Below are 24,310 nucleotides of genomic sequence, written 5' to 3'. Positions count from 1 at the left end.
ACCGATAGGTGGATTAATCAGGCATTTTCTCATTTATATGAGTCCAATCACCACTGGAATCACAATGATAACAAAGAAGGAACATATTAAGATTCACAGCTTTCGAAATAAACCCTGGAGAGAAGAAAAAAATTGCGAAATTTCAACATTATCCACTTTCCCCGCAGTGTTTGATACCTGGGGTAAGTGTAAAATCTTTGCATTATTTGCTTTCTTGGTACAAACCACTACCAATTGAATGGGATTAGTTTAATTATATTATAATGGTCACCTGTGATATAAATTCACTTGAAAAAAGAACAATTGGTGCAAAAAAGATTTGATTTTATGAATGCAAAAATCAACTTTTCGCGAAATCTAAAATTACAGTTCAAGCGTTAACCGTGTTAGTGTATGAATTATACAAATTTCAACATAGTATTAGTGTGAGCATCAAAGTATATTCTTGCATAATGTTATGATGTGGTAAAAACTGTAAAGTATGTACAATTCCAATTTTTGGAGTCGATTTTTACACTTACCCCCTTTTTCCACTTCCCCCAGTGTACCTTATTACAAATTCATTTTGAAATGGACGTTAAGATCTGAAGAGTATTAAAGATGGCTGCTCTTTTACTCACATATTTCAGTCAACGTACTGTGCGCGCGTTCAAAGTGCAATTCGATGGGTACTCGAATTTTTGAATATTTTTTTAGTCTATTTCTCACAATTCCGATTCTTTCAGGAAGTTGAAACGCATGTCATCCGCGGTACAATGGCACTCTACCCAACATCGTTTTTGGTTCTTCTGTTTTTGGTATCCATATTCTGGGTGGTATACCCGAATTCAGCTGCCCATTTTGGGTGATTGCTTCGTTTGCAGTTAGTGCTAATTGTCGGCAATTAACTTCTCCTGGTGAAAACTTGCAATTGATTGAAGTATATCGAGCCTTTTGTGTTTGTATGGCTTTTTTATATCGAAAAGAAGCCCGTCGATACTTCCGAAGCTTTGTTATCATGAAATTAAAACGAAATTAAAACAAAAACATTTGTACGCCATATTGAACGAATGGTGGGTAGGCGTATTAGCCTTTTCTTCAGTCCCCTGGGTTCTTTGGATACCTTTGACAGCTGTATTGTGTCGCCAGCACTAAATTTTATTCCGACTTCCGACGTTTTACTTCCGAACTTCAAAACAAAATTTGAGTTTGACACCAACACTCAATACAGAAGCAACGCACAACTAGCATTTTTATTATTTCAACTTTGCTGTGTCACAGGATGCGTGCTTCCGCATTGAGAAATTCCAAGAAAGTTCAAAAGCAGAATCATACCTTGACTATTTCTTGTCCTATTTTACTGCCCTATCGCCTTCTAAGAGTCCTATGTCAGTTTCTCCAACTTGAGTAACTTGTTGTTGAATTTCTCAAACTTCTTTTACATAAAAAAAACTCAAAGGTGCAGCCCAATCGGGTTGTACGCAAAGGTGACGTAGGACTACGTAGCTATTCGAAATTGATGGTATTTGCCATAATAATTTGTGTCGTTTTATTAACATTGAGCAAACTGCTCGGAGGCCAACTGAATCAAGAAGTTGTTCCCAGTTGGATGGACTTTGAGTCTCTAACCGTGGAATTAACATGACTCATCGGCCGCTGAAGCCACTCGACTGGCTTTCAGTCGGGGACATCACAATCCTTACTTTGCCACGTACGCTTACATCACGGGCAAAAACCAAACGTTGCAAATAAATATATTTGCGTTTGGTTTCACGCCACTTCTGATTCTGCTTATTTCTCCTTCAATTCGGCCATTTTTGAGCAAAGTGTCCTCTAAAAAGGTCTTTAAGCAAAAGAAGGTTGATCCGACTATCCGAAATAATCTTTCTTCAAAGTACAAAACTCAATCGTAAATATCGAATTTGATAGCGCGTCGGAGGGAGATGATGCAATTAATTTTAATGGATGGGATCACAAACAGCAACCAAGCTACCACCGAAACAGTCCATTTTCGCAATTAACTCTTTCTTTCCATAAAATGTTGGTCCTGAGAAGAACCAATTTTCTTTTCCCAATGCGCCTTTCCAATAACTAAATGCATCCAAACTAACTGCGTTGAAACTGTCTGACCACCACTCGATGATTTTTCGCTAAGCCTCTAAAATTTGGAATAAATTTTCAGCATTGCCACACTGCCATCCACTTCTTCGTGCTGCTGTGTCCGCAGACAACGGACCGTTCGGAGAATGACAAATTCTAAGAATCCAATGAAATTTTCTCGCAAGATTCTGAATTTGGTTATGAGATGTTGTTTATCTAAGATGCGTATTGTAGCGAGGAATAACAACAGAAATTTGACTCAAGACGAAGTTTCTTCATATTACAAAACATTATCTTTCGGTATCTGTCTGTCCGAGCGACGTTCACCGATGGGTGGTTGCTGTAGATAGTTTTCACTGAGCTGGCGTCTTCATTGATTTTATACAAAAGCCACCATTTTATACAAAAGAAGCTTGATCCGACTACCCGAAATAAACTTTCTTCAAAGTGCAAAACTCAATCGTAAATAAAGAATTTGATAGCGCGTCGGAGGGAGATGATGAAGTAAATTTGAATGGATGGAATAAACTAACAGCAACCAAGCTACCACACCAAACCATACCATTCTTCTCCCAATGTTCCTTTCCAACTAACTGACACCACAATTTGTTATAAATTTTCAGCATCGGCACTGGCGGTGCGGGATCGCCACAGTGCTATTTTTATGGTCAACCCTTTCTTTATATGAAATTCTGGTTCGTTGAGGTTGAATAATCTGCAGCAACACATCGAGCACCACCACCAATGCGATGGATTTCCGTTGAAAACGTTACCAACGCCTCCATGATGCTGTGTCCGTTCCGCTGCGATCGCTCTGCGTGAAATCATGTTCAAACTGAGGATTAGATCCAAACCCACAAGTGATTGATTTTTGATGTCTGTGCTAGTGATGCATGTTTTTTTTTTTTTTTTTTTTTTTTTTATTATGGAGGTTTGCAGCCCTAGGCTGGCTCACCTCTTAGATGCATGTACGCGATTGGTTAGTTTACCTATTTCTTAACTTTTTATCAATTATCGATAATAAATAGTTGAAAAATAGTATTTTCATGTGAATACAAATAAGCGTTGACTCATCCTTGATCGAATGTTCCAAAAAAATTGAAAGTCCATTGAGAAACGGCTGAGATATTAAAGTTTAAAGTCTATCATATTTTCGTGACGGTCCCCGATTTTCGCAATCGTAAAGTGTACCCCAATATAGAAAAGACAGACGTAGTCCTACGTCAAAATACAAGAAGTTCTAACAAAGTCGTGAATCTGAAATCTATCTGTAAATTTTACATAATTTTCTTTATCTGTATATTTAATGGAACTATTCAATGAACCAAAACTATGTTTATTTTTTGTATAAAAGAGTATCAAAATCTCGAATGTGACTTTTATGCGAGTATAGAAATAGGAGTCAATTCTAAGCTTACTTCTTAACAATTGTAGAGCACGTTTCTGTTTCTCACAAGAAGTCATATCGGGTCTATCAGCGATATTTCTTTAAAGAACTCCAGTACTTTAAACGTATCAACGTACTGAAGTCGCTGTCGCTTGCGAATCAACTAGATGGAGTTTTGATTAAAAGGAAAGCGAGAACTGGTATCACCTAACGCTCTTTCTCAATTCAATTAATTGGTAATTCTTCGCAGCTTGAAACTAACAGATTTTAACAGACTAGAATTTTGGGGCACCAACAATTTAAAATTTTGCTTTAGTTTTAGTTTGCTTGATGTTAGTTTATTGATGTGAAATGAACACGTTGTAGACTCATGGTTGTAGACCTATATTGAAATCACATGACAATTAGGCAAGGTGAAAATTGCCACAAAATATATCTATCTATAACATGTTGAGAAAATGATGCGTGATTTTATAATTTGATTCGTACTAATAAATGGTTGTTGATTAACGAAAAACCCAGATTAATCCACCTAGCGGCGATGATGCCTTTCTCGTGCATCGTAAAATGTACTGAAAAAATCACATAGGAAAGGTCAAAAAAGCACTTTAGGGATAGATCGCATATTTTCTATCATTTTGCATATTTTGCATTAATTACTATGCATTCCACCATTCTTGAAAAAAACATTTTTTCGATTTTGAAATTTTTTTCAAGGGGACCCTTGGGAAAAAACAATGATTTTTCAATAATTCCGAAATGCAATGTCATATCAGGTCAATTTTCAATAGCAAACAATGGGACCGCATTCCCCGTCGAATGCGACTTGTTGCGAAGTAAATCAGTTAATGCTAAGTTCCAAAAGTGTGTCTACAAAATTTGTACACATACACACATACACACACACACACATGTACATACACACAAACAGACATCACCTCAATTCGTCGAGCTGAGTCGATTGGTATATAACACTATGGGTCTCCGAGCCTTCTATCAAAAGTTTGGTTTTGGGTGAAATTATAGCCTTTACGTATACTTAGTATACGAGAAAGGCAAAAAGGTGTACGTCGTAGAACCCACTTAGTATAGGAAATACAAATTTGCCATAAGGTCGGACTTATTGTTCACAACGTACAGAAATGAATTTATAGAACCAAGAATTCAATTATGTATATAATTATGATTTTCGATGCCAATTCATTGTATCAATATTCTTGAGATGGTTATAACTCCAATCGCACTTAACGGTAGGCTATTTTTGTTCTGCAGTCTTACCCCAGTTAGTGAACAAGTTTGGTCTGAGCAGGTTGGAATGAACCCGAGCATTTGAATATTTCATATCCAAAACTTATACTATACACTACATAAAAGATCAAATTCTAAAAGTAACATCTAGTCATTCTTGGCCTTGATAAAAGTACATGCAGAGCTTTCCAACGTTGAAGTAAACGCCTGTTCAATCCAGCGCGAGCTAGAATACAAGTATGGCCCGATTGCAAGAAATGACAAGTGGATATTTATTTGTTTAGATTTACATGCATACACACTATGGTTCTTGCACACATAACATTGATATCGACCTGAAAATATTCTAAACAAGTACATATTATTAATATTGGGTAATATATCATCAATTCGGTTAACCAATAATTATAAACTAATTATATTGTTATATAGAACCAAACTTCGTACAACAGTTCGCGATCAGTCATTTATTCCTACTCAGAAACAGTTGTTACACAGCAGGCGAAATGGCTGTACCAGGTGCAGCAGCAACATTTGATTCTCAACAGAGGCGCAAACTACAGCATCCATCGAGATTTTATCGTCGTAGGCTAAAAAAAATGTAGTTAGGACGTGGTTCGACTGGAAACTCACCCATTGACGAATACACAAAATGAAACGTATTTCAACAGCTTGCTAGACATAAACATGAATCATTCCAGAAATTGCGAACCCACAGAAAGCGCTCGCATTTAACACGTATTTATCAATTGATCAGTCACTTAACATTCCTACTCGATTTTCGAACACGTTCGTGACCCTCTCCCGAACATAGGTTTCTATGTATGCACGTAGTACGTCTCGCGATGTGACGTCCAACGGAATCAGAAAACATCCAATCGATAACAATTAAATAAATATAACGGCCCGTTCTGAAGAATTAGTTTAGCTCATACCACGCACGCGCAAGTGCGGACAGCTTGACTTACTTTTAAATCCTTATTCATCACAGCATATGTGGTTTCAAATTCGGGATTTCAATATATGTCTCTGTCGTTGAGGTGAAATACTGGATGCGGAGATGTTCTTCTTCTTTTTTATTGGCAGTACATTCCCCTGGGACATTGCCGCCTCGCTGCTTAGTGTTCATTCAGCACTTCCACAGTTATTAACCGCGAGGTTTCTAAGCCAGTTTACTATTTTTGCATTCGTATATCATGAGGCTAACAATATGATACTTTTATGCCCAGGGAAGTCGAGACAATTTCCAAACCGAAAATTGCCTAGATCGTCACAGGGAATCGAACCCTGCCTAGGCTAAGGAGGGCCCATTGCGTAGATGTTAGCAGTCCAAAATGCACCCCTTAAGCTTTTTTCGATGTTTTCACCAATATAAACATGAATACAAAACAAGCTATATCTCACAATGCTCTCCTATTCAGATCAACAAAGTTTTTGTTATTTTTTAAACGCATTTAAAATATTTTTTTTTAAAATGAGCCTGGAGCAAAACGCCCGAATTACTTAATTGCAGGTGAAATAATGGTGAACGCATGGTTGTTTGTTTAACTTGGCGGATTGAACAAAAATCTTACGGATGAGGTGAAGGAACCGCAAAGCGTTAAATTAAAGTTCTATTTTCTCTTTTCTGAAGGAAGTTTACTACCCGAAGCTATTTTAATTTCAACAGTGCTTCCAGCGCTATTTATACATACTGATCCCGTTACGATCTTTGCTTGAATCCGTGCCTTCGTTTTACGTTTGCGGAAGTAAAATTCCGACAAGCAATGGTAATCCTGCAAGGACACCGTTCTGGGAATAAAACTCTTAGAATGTCACGTCTCCACGCTCAGCAATGAGCATTAACAAAAACAAGAGGAAGGGGGAGTCTCTGAATTCTCCACTTCCTTCTAAGAAACAAGGTTTCAAGACCTTCCTGCAAATGCGCGGAAAAATAGAAGGAAGCTGGAAACTTCAGATATTCCTTATAACTCTAATATTGGAAATCATTCTTCTCCAATCGAACTGAGCAATCAGTTTGAATTGATTTATAACGAAATTGAGCAAATCGAATCTACCTCTAGCCCAGGTGATTCGATTCATGCGAATAAGCATAGGATTCCGCCAATGATGGGATGAGATTTTAATTAACCTTCAGGAGATCAAAGTTTCATTTCAGATTGTCAGGAAGGGTGACTGCCGCGTTTTTCCGGGATCCTTCGACGATCGCTAACGTCTTTTTCAGTATTTGTCTGAGAAGCGGCATAAATTTTCCACGTACACGGGTAAAAATCCGTTCCCAGAAATAAGAAAATAATTCATGATTCCATGAATCCGTCGTGTTTTCATGCTATGAAAATACACCATGAATATAAATCATGATAAATTATCATAGAGCTGATTGGGATTTTTATAAAATTTTGATGTTGATATTCCTCTCGATACCAAAAGTGATATTGATAATGCTCTCATATCTTTGACAAATTTAATTGTCGAAGCCAGAGGCATTGCAAATCCTAAATGTGAAATTAAATTCAACTCCATTATTATTGACGACGATCTTCAGCTACTGATCCGTTTTAAAAATGTGAGGCGAAGGCAATACCAAGGAACTCGCGAACCCGCGTTGAAAGTTATTTGGTGTGATTTGCTAAACGAAATTAAAACACGTTTCGCTATTCTGAGAAATGCCAACTTTGAGAATAATGTCTCGAAATTGGATCCCAGTTCGAAACCCTTTTGGAAATTAATGAAAATTCTTTTTAAAAACTTCAAAAGCCAGCGCTTAAAAAGGGAAATACACGTTTAATAACAAATGTCGAAAACTTGCTCAGTAGTTCGAGAGTGTCTATAATTTTAGTCTAGGTCTCACTAGTCCAATTGAGGATTAGGTTACACGGAGCTTCGAAGACATTTTCAATTAAGAGAATGTTTTTAACCCTTCGTTGGGAACTAATTTGGATGAAGTGAGATCTATTACCAGAAAATTTGAAAATATGAAAGCCACGGGTGAGGATGGTATTTTCTACATGCTAGTCTAGTCTACACATACACAGCCATCACTTGGAAGAATCCTGGAAAGTGATAGATTCGACTACATCTATCACTTTTCTTGTCATTATTTATGCTTGAAGCACATCATAAATGTAGCTCAAGCATAAAAGGGACCAGGCCTACTGTGCAGCGTTGTTGAAAATACCTGTGAGAATCAATTCTTAACTTGATTTCACAATTAAGCCATAGAACGGGGACATCTCGTACCAACCGCTCCGTTTGCATTATTAGGTGCTGGTTGAATCGTTGGGAGTGACTAAGCTAAGATGATTATAAGGTCACTCCTGATAGAATCCAAGTTTCAAAGTGCTCGCGTTTTCGGGGGCACACCACTCGATACGGAAGCGGCGAACAACTGTCATTTTTGTTGATTTAGCTTTTCTGCGTCGCAGCATGCGTGAAAAAATAAAAATGACAGTTGTGTGTTGCTTCCGTATCGAGTGGTGTGCCCCCGAAAACGCGAGCAGTTTAAATTTTGGATTCTGTCAGGAGTGACCTTAATGTCACTCCTTGGGACCTCGACGTCTCGGGATGGGACACAGGTTTTAGTCTAGTGCCCTGGCTCATACACTGATGGACAGCAGCATTCGTATGAACTCATATTACTATGAAAACATGACGATTGCTGATGTCCATCAGTATACACATAAGCCTAGGTTCAAGAGACAAAAGCGATGAAAAAAACAAGTGAAAACCCATAAGATGATAAAAATACCTATACATACCTTATATACTTACAACATCTCCATATTTTTCTGAATCGCACACAGTGATTCTGGCAGATTTTAACTCGCGCTTGATTTGAGTCGGGCATGAGGAGTGAGAGTTTGATTTTATTTTGACACTGCTACTGATTTGATTAAACAACAAATTCAGTCAAAAGATATCATATTTCCATAAAACTTTAAATTATATTTAAAGGTTATATAATATATGATGTATGACCAAAAACAAACATTTTAAATTTGTGGGAAAGACAAATTCCTAGTTTTTGAAGAAATCTCCTTGTCTACCTTCTCGCTTGAATATAATCAAGCACAAATTATCGAAAAATTGAAGTTTTTTTCCTATGAAAAAGCAAACAAATCGTCTGAGTAATCTTAAAAAAAAAATATGAGGATAAGCCGCAAAAGCTGTATGTACGAATCCGCCTTTTTGAGAAGGCAACCAATAAAATAATGCTCCCAATAAAAAACATGCCGATTCAAATCTTCCGATTCCATAGATACGGGTACTAAGGGTGTACGTAATTACACTTTAAAGTGTGAATATATGCTTGTATGTAGTTTTCAGACAAACAATACTGTTCAAGTACACCCGATTAATTTTTACACAGGGGATGCGTTCCGTGTAAAAAAGTTTTTAGTTCAAAATTTGAAAATCCGTGTAAGAAAAAGTTTTATGATTTCTCGACGAATCATGCAAAATGGACAATTTTCTTGTGGAGCAACTTTGAAAAAATTTTGTATGGGATTTTTTTTTCACGACCGTGTAAACAGAATCGGGTGTACACTATTTTTAATAGGTTCATTATAAGGACAAGAGTAATAAATTAAATATATGGAATACACGAAGCAAACATACAATACAAGAAATGAAAATGTAATAAAAATATTCTCCATATCCTTGTATTGAATTAGTGGATATTTAATAAAATATAATATTAAATATGAATTAGTTTAGCATTTAGGTTGGATGTCCCATAATGTGTTTAACCAGCCTCCTCATGCTCTGGCAATATACTTTGAGCAATTAATTAATTATGACGTATGTATAATATGATAATGTAAATGTTGTTACCGTGCGATTTTTTGAAACTAGATAAGCAAGAAGTGAAAGAAATCCTAGCGAAGGTTAGAGGCCAAACGGAACAAGTGGGACCGGTGTTCCTGCGCAAGGAATAGAAGTGGCAGTCATATGTCCATCCATTTCTCCATCTCAGCCATAAATTAAAAATATAAATAATTGATAGATCAGATACATCACCAAATCCATGTCACCGCATGAGCCTTATTCATCGGGATCCAGTATGATAAAGATGAAATAAACACCAATTTTCCCAGCGCATGAGCTGATTGTAAGCCGGACTCCCCAGTTATTCTTCTACAATAACTCATTCGACCTCGATCCGAGAACAGCCAACACAATATAAAGTTGGCGCACATTTATGTTTCACTCGCGGAACACTCCGAATTCGGCTTTAATTTTTCGCTAAAAAAATCCCCGAATGCTTCAGGTATCAGAACGGCGGCTCCAGGGGCACGTTCACCTCAATTCGGGAGATTTGTGCCATCGCCTTCACAGCCTTTCTCATCACGCACCTGACGGAAAAGGAAGTGAACAAAAAGGAAAGGAATATGGATGGGAGAAAAATGGGAAGTTTGGGAAAGGTACCCTTGAAGAGGGCATACAACGTTACAACACGTACAAACGCTCATAGCTCCTTACCACAACGGGTTATGAACAACAGAATACTTTGAAGGTTCAGGTTTCTGTAGTCAATTTCACTTAGTAAGTGTTTACCAAATATTTGGAAACGCAGTTGCGCATAAACTGGGCAGTTACATATCAGATGATAAGAAGTTCCATAATCGGATTCACAACCATCACAGACAAAGGATTCAACACGTTGAATATTTGCCATGTGATAGTTGAGTCGGCAGTGACCTGTCAAGGCCTTGACTAAGACACTGCAATTCTGTTTAGACAGATTAGCTAAATAGTTAGCTACAACCGGAGACGGCTCTCGGATATACAATTTTGCTTGTCGACATGAATTCAAACTACTCCAATACCGTTTGTGCTGAGTGGAAGCCCAAGAGCTAATCAAACGCTTCACCCAACACTTAGATATTGGAATAGCTGGCTCAGGATCAATAAAGTCTTGTGATGCTCCAGTGCGAGCTAACTCATCAGCCAATTCGTTTCCAGCTATGGAAGAATGGCCAGGTACCCATATAAGGTGCAATGTATTAACTGAATTCAGTTCCTCTATTTGAGTTCGACATGCGATTACTAACTTCGACCTTGAGTTGGCCGAAGCGAGAGCTTTGATAGCTGCTTGACTATCTGAACAGAAGTATATTACTTTGCCCATTATGTGTTTCTGCAGTGCGGATTGCACTCCACACATAATGGCAAATATTTCCGCTTGAAAGACAGTGCAGTGTCTACCCAGTGGGTGCCGAGTGGGACTGTTCCAATCTTAGCTCACGCGAGTAGACACCTGCACCCGCTCTACCTTCGAAGAGGGAGCCGTCAGTATAACAAACAATGCTGTCCGACATACTTCTCTCCAAATAGCCAGATGTCCACTCATCCCGCGAGGAGAATTGTGTTGAAAATTTCCTATAAGGAAAACTACTAGCGAGTGTGAGATCACTTGGAGCAAGGACTGTTCTGTCCCAATCAACCATGAGTTGTAACAACGAAGTGTGTGTAGAACTGCGGTTTACAGGATTCTCTTCCATGAAACCGAGAACCCATAATCGGTAAGTACAAGAAAGTGCTTCTTGTTTGAGATGTATGTATGAGTGGGACAACGTCGAGAAGAACCTCGAGAGCAGCCGTGGGAGTCGAAGAGAACGCACCAGTCATTGCCATTAGGCACATCCTTTGAAGATGGCCTAATTTAGACTGAATTGTCCTCACTTCACCCTTTTGCCACCACACAAGACATCCATAAGCCAAAATTGGTCGTACAACTGTTGTGTAAATCCATTTGATATATTTAGGTTTAAGACCCCAAGTTTTACCAAAAGTTCGTCGGCATTGGCCGAAAGCCATGACTCTGAACTCAATGTTAGGAGTCCAGGAGAGCTTGGAATCAAGAATTAGTCCCACATACTTTACCTGATCTGTTACATTGATTTCAGAGTCAAAAAGATGTAATGAGCGAATACCATTACGGTTACGTTTTTCCGTGAAAAGTACAATAGATGTTTTATTCGGATTAACCGAAAGGCCATATTGGCGACACCCCATTTTCGACTGCCTGAAGCGCGTTTTGCATCAGGTCGAATAAAGTAGTAATACACAAACCGACTATCAATATTAGATAGTCGTCGGCAAATCCATAGGTAGGAAAACCACCATTATTGAGTAATCTCAATAGCGTAAACTCGGGGGGCAGCCACAGACACTTAATTTCCTAATGTCGTAATGTCGAGTAGAGATGTCGGTTTTTAAGCATCTAGTGAATCCATTTGGTAATTATATTAGGTAGCCCATGACAACGTGCGGCTTCCAATATTGCATCGAAAGACACGTTGTCAAAAGCACCCTCAATATCTAAGAACGCACCCAAGCATGATTGCTTTTGAACAAATGCTTTTTCGATGTCGTAGACAACCTTGTGTAGAAGAGTCACGGTGGACTTTCCAGATTGGTAAGCATATTGTTTAACATGAAGAGGCATGTTTGCCAAACAGTCATCACGAATGTGATGATCGATAATACGTTCTAAGCATTTCATAAGAAATGAGGTCAGACTGATGGGTCTAAAACTCTTTACTTCTTCATACGAAGCACATCCTCCTTTTGGGATAAACTTCACAGCGACATCCCGTCAGGATATGGGAATATACCCAGTAGCAAAAATGCATACTAAAGTTTTTTCTAAACATGTTTGATATGCTCAAAACCCTTCTGGATAGATCCCATATTCCCTGGAGATTTGTAAGGAGCAAAACTATTAAGAGACCATTGAATCGATTCAGTAGTTATGAATCTACGAGCATGAGCCCAAGACCCATAACTACATGATAAGACATCAGGAGCATCCGAAGATGCTATATCTACACATCCAGGGAAGTGTGTATCAAATAAGTGCTCTAACGCTTCTTCGTCAGAAGAAGTGTAGTCGCCATTTGACTTGTGAATTTCGCAAGAATTTTATTCAATCGAGTGGCTTCACTCAAATTGGAAATATTTGCACAAAGGTTTTTCCAGCCGAATCGTTCAGCAGATCGTAGAGCCTTCTTGTAAGCTTTGCGAGCCAACTTGAAAGAATCCGTCCCTGCTGAATGGCGTCTCTTCTTCAAAAGCTTCAACGATATGCAACGTTGTAGTATCAACGGCATCATCCAAGTCGGTAGGAGTTTCAATGGATGGTAGATATCCATGAAATTTTGTCGAGAGCAACTCTGTATAGAGATCCCAGTTGGTTGAACGGGGATTTCTAAAACGCAAGGTCTGCGAAGAAACATTCAACTGATCAAAATAGATGTAGCGATGGTCAGATATGGATTCCTCATCTGACACATGCCAATTCGTCAACTCGTGACTGATTCTATTGGAGCAGAGAGTTATGTCTAATACTTCTGCTCTATTAGATACCATAAAGGTTGGGCGATTGCCTATGTTAAGTAAACCAAGTTCGGTACTACTTAAGTATTCCATCAAGCTGGAGCCACTCAGATTGATATCCGAGCTACCCCAGATGATGTGATGAGCATTAGCATCACTGCCGACAATTAGTGGAAAGGCCTTTTGAAATGCAATATATGACAACTCGTTTGAAAGCATCCGCAGGAGATGATTATGATTCATCTTGTGGTAAATAAACCGAACCATAGACGTATTTCCTGACGGAGGTTCCGCCAGTTGCATCAATTGTGACAGCACATATATCTCTGGTTGAGATAAGTGTACCAACGATAGTACACAAGCACGCGGCATTGATCGAGAGTTTGCCAATCCGTTACTGAAAGCAGTAAAAACCGGGTTCACTAGGTTACCTAGGTAAAGGCTACCCTTACGAAAATAGGGTTCCTGCACCAAAGCTACTTGGGATTTGCCATTTTGCATAAGTCGACAAAGATTAATCGTTGCTGTTCTTTTGTGCTGAAGATTGATTTGAGCTATCCTAACTGTAGCCATTGCGAATTACGATAATACACTCCACAACTTCAACATTTATGTGAACAGCAACGATGAAACCAAGTCGGTATCGTATCAAGAACGTCAAAGACGAAACACAGAGTACACTGTGAAAAACGCATAAAGCGAATCCATATAGGTGACAATTAGATGAAAAACTAAATAAAAACATACTCATAATCCCACCCTTATTTAACCTCAAGTTGAGATTGAATAAGAGTAGCCGATTATTCCGGAGAAGCAAAAAGTCAACTACATACGCCATAGCTCCGGTTAGCGCAATAAGGGCTCAATACTGTGAAGGGTGCCCTAGTACTTCACAGGCTCCGTTAGAGGTTGGGTTCTTTTTAGACCCCCTTAACCATTCATTCATAGGCACGGTAAGCATAAAGCCGCGTCACACCGAGAATTGGGGGTCACCTGTATGGTGGACTTTTACCACTGGAACAGGCAATCCGTGGCGTTATTCTTAGCCAGACAACCGGCAATCCGTAGCGTTATTCTTAGCCAGACAACACGGCTATCTAGGCTGTTCATGGAGAGAAGTTGACATTGACTTTACGTCAACTCTCAATGTGGCCGAACAGCCACTCACGGGCACGGGCTTTTCCGCCAAAGGGCGAAGTCTTCATGTAATTTTTAGTAGATTGCAATAAAGTTTGGATATTTTCTCCACTTACTTGCAAAAATGAAAAAAATCCCCGAATGCTTACAAAACTTAGCTTATAATTTTCCCACATAAGCCAAGAGCTTCTTATTTGAAACCTTCTAGCAGACATATTGTCACTATGAATGGGGTTTCAATAAATTGGTCTACGAAGCTAAATATTTAGGACTTTTGGTAGATCAAAAATTGACTTTTGAAAATCACATTGGGCCAATGTAACAAATATATAAAGTGGCTATACCCACTTATATACAGAAAACCAAAACTTTGTCTATAAAACAGTTTTTTGATTTACAAACACATTTTTAGATCAGACATGTTGTATGCTGGTTGCTGCAATACCAGACTGGTTGCTGCAATACCAGAAAGAAGACACTTCAGAGGATTCAAAATAAAATTCCGAAATTTATTCTGAAGTTGCCTCCGTAGTATAGTATTTACCAAGGTATTTCATAGAATTTCTAATATTGAGACATTGCAAAAATGGGAAGACAAGGAATTGCCTGCTAGCTGGTTGGACGGCCTTATTTCTCCACTCTTCGCGGAAGGGCACAGACTGGAGTGCGCCAATTACCGAGGAATAACCCTCCTTAATTCGGTTTACACAATTTTGTCCCGTATTTTGTTCAACAGCTTGAGACCGCTTGAAGACTCCTTCGTCGGCGAATACCAAGCAGGTTTTCATGAGGGCCGATCAGCAACGGATCAAATATTTACCCTGAGACAAAACCTTGATAAATTCCCGAAGTACAACTTGCAGCATATCATCTGTTTATTGATATCAAGGCAGCGTACGATTCAGCAAAACAAAATTAATTATGTCAAATTATGCTAGAACATGGTTTTCCGGCGAAACTGATACTGCTGATTCGTGTTACGTTGGACGGATCGAAATCAAGAGTAAGGTTCTCCGAAAAAAAATATCTCGACATCATTTGTAGCCTTACATGGATTGAAGCAAGGTGATGTACTCTCGAAATTTCTTTACTGTTCAACATTACGCTTGAGGGAGTGATTAGTGGGCACAAAAGCGGTACCATTATCACAAGATCGCATATGCTCCTGGGCTATGCCGACAATATCGATATTATCGGAATTGATCGTCGTCCCGTGCTTTTGTGCCTTTTAAGAGCGAGGCAAAGCGGATTGGTCTCATGATCAATACCAGCAAAACGAAGTACATGATCGCTGGTAATCAACCCACGTTATTAGTGGTGGTGTTAATAAAGAAATTGTAGAATAATTTGTGTACCTTAGAACTCTAGTGACTTGCGATAATGATGTTACCCGCGAGGTGAAAAGGCGTATTGCAGCTGTAAATAGGGCTTATGATGGACTTCGTAACCAGCTTAAGTCCAGTAGTCTGCAAACGAAGACAAAAATCCCACTGTATACTACTTTGATTTTTCCGGAAGCCATGAAATATGAACGTTAATGGAGGCTAATTGAAGAGGTTTCGGAGTGTTTGCGCGTAAGGTGGATTGGCATCTGGCGGCGACGCATGATCACTAGTTGTATCAGGTGTATGAAGGGCTGGATATTGTTTGGCTTATACAACACGACAGACTACGGCGGGCTGGACACATTGTTCTAATGTCGGAAGAGTGCCAAGCGAAGATAACATTCAGCAAGGAACCCGGAAGATGTCGTAGGCTTCGTGGAAGGTCACGTACACGATGGCTTTTTGCAGTAGAAGAGGACCTGAGGGCGCTAAACGTTCAGGGTAAGCATATGCGGTATTTCGAAAAATTTCGTTTCGGGAGGTTCGCAACGAAATTCCGCGGAATTTCGCAAAATTTGAACATGGCGAACTCTGATTTCTTGATTTACAAAAATAAATAAATAAAAAAATTTCGCAAGAAAAAACAAGCTTCTAACGAAATTTAACGGAATTCCGCGGAATATCGAAACAAATTTAAACCTAAGCCATACTTCATATTATCAAAAATTTTGGCTGCGCCGCTAAACTAATTCATAAACTTCATGTTATACAAATTATTTCTTACTTCTTCTTTTTCAAGGACTCTACATTCCAACTGGAACTTGGTCTGCATTTAGCACTACCTCAGATATTAATTGAAAGTTTTCTATGACCGCCATTGCATGAGTATTAAGTAAGTATCTTGTGTGGCAAGTACAAAGGATACACTATGCCCAGAACGACGAGTTTCCAACCCGAAACATACCAGACCGAGAATCAAACTCACCATCTCCGGATTGGCAATACTACGCCTTTGCTCGCGCAAGGCTTGAGACGCTTACTACATAATCCCATTCAGAGTCGACAAATACGTATTTAGTTTTCTTCTATAAAACGTCTTCAGTATTTTGTTTGAAATATCAATCAGAAAACGAAAAGTATCTTTAACTATTCGATCCTGAGTGAAGAACTTAAAATTTAAAAATTCACATAAATTAGGAGTGGAAAAAAAAATCTATCCTATTTGGGTAAATGTCTACGCAAAGTCGTGGCGTGGATTCCAAGGGCCCTTGTGAAGTCTTTTTTGAGCGCCTCTTTCTTATTAAAGAACGATTTCTTCACCTCCGCTTAAGCCTCAAACTGGGTAAGGAGTGCTTAAGAGTTAAGAAAGTCCCAAGGGATAAATTGACTGCAAGCACGTGGCGGGCATTGTTATTGGTCATGAATTGGAAACTCCGAAGCAAATACAATGATAATAACTTTCTTTAATCCAAAGTAGATTATACCACAGATAACAGATATTGAAGCTAGAACAAATTTTATTGAAAATCCTGTGTAAACTTTTGAATTGATATACGTTGGCCCACTACTGCCATCTACTCAACTGATTGCGGCAGTACCCAAGGATGCAGCTGAATAACAACCGTCGAACGCAACCAATGCATTTGACAGCCGCAATCGGGCTGCGTTTTCCATAACAATGATCCTTGCGCCATCTCCAATCGATTGCCGAACGCGGTCCCAATTTTGTAATACATTTGAATTAACGATTGCGGATGTATTGCGACACACGTATCGGATGCTAGCCTCAATATCTGTTATCTGTGATTATACAATTGGTGAGCTGTGCATATTTGCTGTTCCTCGGCCAATCATAATTAGCAACTACGATGTGTACAGTTTACCAAGCTAAGCTTAACTACTCTTTGACTATTTGCAGAGTCGTGGACATTTCTAGATCTTCGCATGAAATTTGCAAAAAAAAATCCAGAACGGGTTGGAAGATCATTAAAATTGCTGAAAGTTCTTTACTCATGATTGCTTTCAGCTTATACTGACCATAACAGCTGTTTCTTGAACTTAATTGAAGTCGGTTGATGATTAAATGTCGGTAATAATTTTTGAATGCCTCAAGCATAGCATAGCATAGCAAAGTCACGGTGTACTTCGTAGATTGGACACTAGTGATACTCATGTTTTTCTTTTGAAATCCTTATTCAGATTGCTATCAGAAATCAAGGTGGGTGTGGTCCTTGATTTCAATCTAGGATAAAAATCACAAAAGCATGAGGATTACTACTCCTGGCCACGCCCATCTTCACCGTAACTTGGGAGGGGAAGGAAGTGTTGATGTAGTACTTACCCAGACAACCAGAATGCATGCATAATAGAATTGTTTTTCTGTTATGCGATGCCTATGCTGCCTAAATTTCCATCGCTTACCAGTCGCGAAAACACTTTTTGCGTACAAAAGTGGAGGCGATATAAGTGTATTTCTTATCCGACGTTGCACGGAAGTGTATGCGATGTGCACGATTTTATGCGAGTTTGTTCGTTATGCATTGCGATGTAGTTTGTGATAACAAACTCTGTTTGACAGATAATCCGATTCCATGTGAGTTTGATTGCAGGAATATGCGATGTCAACAAATGAAGCTGGAATAAACTCGTAAAATAGCCTACTGTGCGGGAAAATTTATAAGTAAACTGATGAGCTTTGCACAACAATGCGAATCTGATGAAACTGGATCGGTAAACGATTTTGATCGTGCATTCTTATGCGATGTGTGGTTGTCTGGGTACTTAATGAGAGGCCCCCGACTCAGCGACTCCCTCATAAGTACCACGGAGTTGGATAATGGGGAAGGTATTCGTTGGGTCAGGATTTGCCTGTAGCTGACAATGTGACCGTGGTAGATCTTACACCGTAACACACCACGCAAAGGTGTCTACCCAGCGTTACGGGGGAGGCAACAATTTTTGCATGCCTCAAATGCACAAACACATTTAAAAGGACAAACAGACAATAGTTCAGTTCGTCGAGCTGGTTGTATATAAGACTGTAGGATCCTATAAAAAGTTTAAATTGGGAAGGCAATATAGCCTTCTGATAAAAGTTTTTGTATGATAAAAGAAAAATTATTTCATATCTGGCAAACTGTTGCCGTAAAAACTTTGCGGTCACATTTGTGAAATACAATCTGAAATACATATCTTTGTGCATTTTAGAAAGGTTCACAGGATTCTTCTAGTGAGCAAATATATATGCTATTATCAATTCTCTATCTGCGTATACGCATTGCAGAGTATTCCGCTGTATACAAAATAAAATCTATGCATTTTTTAGTTTCGAGTAAGCTCACTGTCATAAAACCACACTGATAAGACAATATGAAGTTTGCTTCTGTATAATCACATAATTCTTAAGTGAGATAAGGTTTTTAACGAAATTTGAAACTAAAAATCACACAATTTCTATATTTTTATATTATTACAAATATAAAACTAAACTGATTGATCAGATTTGGGAGCAAACGCTCAACGATGAATTCCTTTAAAAGCGGCACAAATGCTGGGGTATTGCCTTATCGCCAATGGTATATAAACGGGAACGCGGCGATTTATCACAGACTGCTTCTTCTGTTATTATTACTCTATTTGTCGCAAAACAGTTATTTGACTTTGAAAGGTGAAATCTGAATTCCGTACATAATGTAAAACCAAATAAATTAAATTTCCGCGCAAAAAATAAAATTTCGTTTCGTAAAATTTCGAATTAAATGAACCTTGATTTCGTACCGTTTTGAAGTCTCGAAAGTAAAGCCGTATATCGTTTCGTTTCGTTTCGAATCAACATTTTAATTTTCGTTTCGTTTCGTTTCGTTAGGAAAATGTTTGTTATCGCATACCCTTAGTTCAGGGTAACTGGAAGCGATTGGCCCAGGATTGAGTCCAGTGGAGGAGGATACTCCATTCGGCGTAGGTTCACCGAGGAGCTGTAGCCCATCAAGTTAGTAAGTAAGTAAGTTATTTCCAGTATATAATACAAAAATACTTCCACATTCGTATAGTATGATGGTCTTACAAATATGAAAAGGTACCAACTAATATTAAACCTCTGTTGGTTATAGTTTTCTAGAATTCACACAAGGGCGATTTGGCCAGGGGGCACATTATACCGTCTTACTCTACCCGTTTTTGAAATTCGATGGTCAAATTTGTCCCATACATTCCATTGGCACCTTTTTCCTCTTCGGGTTATTAGATCTATTTTAGCGTTAAACGTATCCTATGTGTTTAAGTGCATGTCGAATTACTATTGAGAAGCAATGCAGTATCGGTTTCGATACAGTTGTTGTTTTGCTTTCTCAAGAGCACCATGACAAGGACTATTGAAGACTATTTGGACTCTTGAAGGGTCACCCTTCACAGAGAGCAATCCCATTGAAGGTGCGCCCCTTTTCAATAGGAAATCAATCCTTTCTTGAGAAAACAGAACAGTAATACTATTTTTGCTATGCATCGGAGCTCTAGCCACATCCTTGTCTCTTGCTTCTAGAATATCACCAGTAAAACGCTGAAAACCCGAGATTTAGCTCTGTCTACAAGACCATTTCAAGCAAGAGAATTTGTTCAGTAATAAGAACTTCCGTGTGTTCCTCTCATTACCATTGTTCACCAGTTCATGAAGAGTTAGTTCGAATTTAAACCCCTAACTCGATTTTTCCAGCAGTCAGTTCAGTCTAGGACCGGGTACTGAGGTTTTTTTCAACTCAATGCTAGAAAAGTTGCTTCCGCTGCATACAGTTAAGCCTCAAACAAGAGGAATTCTAGTCTTTCAACTCCCTGCAAGGTAACATAATTTATGTTGTATTTCTAAGACTGCTGTTGGTAGCGGGAACTAAATACGATGAATCCTTAATTACCACAACTTATTGTCCTAGCTAGAAAAATGGATTAAGCTAGGGTTTTGTTTGGTAGATCTGTTACGGGAATTGGCAACTTAGTACATATACGAGAAAGGCATAAAGGATGAAGTAAAAATCTGAAAATAAATCGAATTTAAAAAATCTTATTATTTTAATCCTCGGTAATTATTGAACCCTTCACATCGAAATTTTATTTCAACAGCTAAACCCGAGCGAGTACCTGCCTGTGCTTGAGACCTACTATCCCAATCAAGTACAGATTTCTCTCGCATACATCCTCTCTGGCATTCTTGTTTCCACGCATCGAACATAAATCATCAAAGTTCTTTCCCGCTGCGCGACGACGGTAACGACGCGACGGACGCCTCAAGCAGGACGAACTTCGCGAAGCACCGGACGCCCACATCACATTCACTCATCGCGCGGTGCTCGCTCGGGTATAACTTTATTCGCTAGTAAGAGATCGCGTTCAGTTTTCGTTAAGCCGTCCGACTGAGACGTACCTTACGGATCACGCCTTCTGCTGATCAGCATTCAATGGTCAATTTCTAGAAGAAGAAGAGTGTTTATCTAACGGCCTAAGGTTGGACGCAGAAAACTCAACTAATTTATTGCGGAAACATTACAACGTTTAACGGTTTTCTTCGCATGGATATGGGCGAAGGTGGTCAACAATCTGCCACCCGACCACATAAGTGTATTTGGATTATTTTGCGAAGCAGCTTGAACCGGTGATTATCTTGACAGAACTTGGCGCTTGACATTGTGTGCTTGCGACTGTGATGATCGCTTGAGTGCGGGGGAAAAAGTGTTTCGTGATAATCTCGATCAAGTACCGAGAAATTACTACGCTGAAAAAAATCCTATACAAGCAGACAGTAGTAGACATCGATCAACGGCGGACACAAAGCAGAACCAGTCAGTGAGTGTGCTGTGAAAGGAGAAGTAATTTCGCGAGTTTGTTGTTAGTTTACTGCGGTGGCCGGTTTTTTTTGCGATATTTAGTATTTTCTTTCGGTCAGCGTTGCTCGCTACAGCTCTAGTGCGAGCTCTTATTGGCATATCGTGTCAGCTGACGCGTTGAAAACAAAAAAGAAATCTATAATTAGTTCAACGACAACCAGGAGCGCACCCCCGACCAAAGTACGCCAGTTCATCATCAAAAGTAAGTACAATATAAAGCATGGAGAATTTGTTTTCAAGTGATAATAACGAACTTAATGAGGCAGCTGTGCTACTTCTATACGAAAGAGAATGTATCCAATTATCAAATAATTGGGACAGGGACTGATGGGATCGCTATGTGTCAATCTGTTAGTCATATGTGTATTTTAAAAAATAAACATGTGTTTCAGCAACCTTTAGATGTTACTATATGCTGACTTAAGGTGGGAATTCATTCCTCACGATTTCTACTATTGTGGGATTTGTTAATCAATGTACTAATCAATGTTTCATCCATTCGCTTGCTCCGACTCATTCGGAAACTGTATTTTTCCTAAACGTAAATCGCTATACATGGCGAAATTTAAATTTTCGTTCATCAGTCATCGCGCAACAAATATTTGCGAAATGGAACGTTAACGATTCGCGAATCACTTTCGTTGAGTGATGAGAGGATACTCATAAACTTTGGACATGGGTGGAATTCGTTGAAAATCACAAGCCATTTTGACAAAAGTTGTGTAAACAGGGAATGCGATGAACGTTGTATTATCACATGTTTAATTTTGGGAAGTATATGCAAAGATAGACTACAAATTTCAAAATTTCGTAATTTCATTTGTATATTGCTATTTTGCCCAACTACGGTAGAGGTAGCATCCAGAATTTGGACACTCAGCCGATAATACTGCTAGTATAGCTGCCCTCAGCTGCTCCTTTAAAATTGAGGGCTGTACCACAGGATCTAGCAGCCAGATTTGCCCTTTTGCCTCCCAGGAACCTTAACCGGGTTGTAAGTCCCATCCACTGAGGTATGCGGGCCTCCCTGAATTTTCATGGTGTAAGCCCCCCTCCCGAGTGACCAGGCTTCTCAGGCCATAATATCTCTTCTACTCAAACGTATTGACCATAAGGTAAGCTGGAGGGCCAACTTCGTTTATCCTCGCTCCATTCCATTTGCTATCAATCGACTATATTCTGCTTTGCAGGTGCTCGAAAACTACGGCTCTCAAAGTCCTTACGCGCTCTGTGGCGCTCTGTGTTCTTCAATAAGCGATCTGAAAAAATGTATTTACTGATAATTTGATTAGATCTGCAGAAACAGTCTGCTCAGTAAAGGTCACGAAAATCCTTCGGTCTGAAATGTTTTTATTTTCTAAGTTGGCTATGGAACGATTTCATACTCCAAGTTCGGGTCTGACATCTCAGGTCTGACTAGTTATAGTAGTTTTATCTCCGGAGAACACTTTGTCATTGTATCATCAAATTTTGATTAACAAAACTGGCGATCCAGCCCAAGTCCACTGATGAGGAACTTCAACGTGGAAGACAACCCTTCCTAACCTACCTGATGTTTTACGTCCTACTTTCAATATCTTCCAGCTTTTATCAACCAACATAATTTTTAAGTTTATTTTAATGTGTTTAATTTAAAGTTGATTTGTTTTTTTATTATTAATTAAATCTGGTACATTGTCTGCGGAGGTCCCTTGGTTGCACCTGGGGATAAATTATAACGTAAAAACATTTTGAATTCAGTATAAATCTTAGTTTCAATAAATTAAAAAAAAAACTTTTGTCAATAGCGGCTAGGAGAATTTTAGAGGTGAAGCGATGTGGGTATGATAATTAATTTCTTATCGGGGCAACATAAGCCTTCAAAAACTCCAAATCAACCTGCATAAGTGCAACGAGAACTAGTCCTTCAGCTCTTATAACTGATGGAGGCGTGACCTCTATAGTTTTACGCCCTAGTTTTGCATTTTCGTTTACAACGGAACAAGTTAGAAATAAAGGCACAAAGAATTCTTAATTTTTTCACCGTGATAAACTAGAATTTGCAAAACTTGGAGCTTTCGATTACCTATCAGATTTCAATTGTACAATTGTTCAATTGTTTCGAATCAGATTTAAATGCTCGGCTACGTCTTTACGATCATATATAAAGGGAAGGATCGTAAATACAACTAGAGACCTCGACCATCTCTGCATTTCAACGATAATCTTTGAATACAGCTGGATTTTGTTTTTACACGATTTACATTTTCTCAATTTTCCACTCATCCTAAATGTTTAACGTATATTAATTATCATGTGATTTTTCTTTGATTTATTCTGGATTTTTTGAAACATGTTGCGAAGAGTTTGGTGGCAAATTGAAGTCACACGATCAAAAATACGAGCGAAAAAAAATCGTGTAAAAACAAAATCCTGTGTATTACATTAGTAATGAGAAAAATTTCATCTGGATTCACCATGGTAAATGATACGAATTATGGGATGAGTTTATAAAGATGTGAACTAGAAACGGTATGCCAAGGACAGCAATAATTTTTCAGCAATTCCAGGTACAGGGACGTATCGCTTGTATTTTTTTTGGAAACGATTGCTCTCGTTAGTGATGAGTATGATGATCCAGTGTCAAAACGTTTATGACACATGTAAAAAAAAACTTTTTTACCTTGATTCTATTATCATTATCAATGATATGCTTTCCATAATTTGCCTGTGAATTGTCAACGATACGCTTCTGAATTCATTCCACTTTACAATCACGGTCAATCATTGAAGGGGTTTATCAGGTTCAATAACATCCGACACGACCATCTTTATCTACAGTCGAATTACTGTATTATTTCAACAAGCGTAGTATTTCAGGTGCATTTGCTTATCAAATTGCATTGAGTAGGGATAATAAAGTTGTTACCTTTTACAATCGGTGC

At 38.7% G+C, this 24,310-nt stretch overlaps 1 protein-coding gene across 1 annotated transcript in view; it reads left to right on the top strand.

The window, feature by feature from the left end:
* Nucleotides 1-20,874: 20,874 nt before the first annotated feature.
* Nucleotides 20,875-24,310, top strand: part of LOC134212736 (facilitated trehalose transporter Tret1-2 homolog) — a 57,248-nt gene continuing 53,812 nt past the window's right edge. The window contains exon 1 of the mRNA XM_062690838.1: nt 20,875-21,588. The gene's annotated coding sequence lies outside the window, so the exon portion shown is untranslated. The remainder of the gene's footprint in view (nt 21,589-24,310) is intronic.

This window comes from Armigeres subalbatus, chromosome 2 (assembly GCF_024139115.2).
Source record: "Armigeres subalbatus isolate Guangzhou_Male chromosome 2, GZ_Asu_2, whole genome shotgun sequence".
Classification (NCBI taxonomy): Eukaryota; Metazoa; Arthropoda; class Insecta; order Diptera; family Culicidae; genus Armigeres; species Armigeres subalbatus.
Note: the sequence above shows the minus strand (reverse complement) of the source record. Positions and strands in the feature narration are given on the sequence as shown.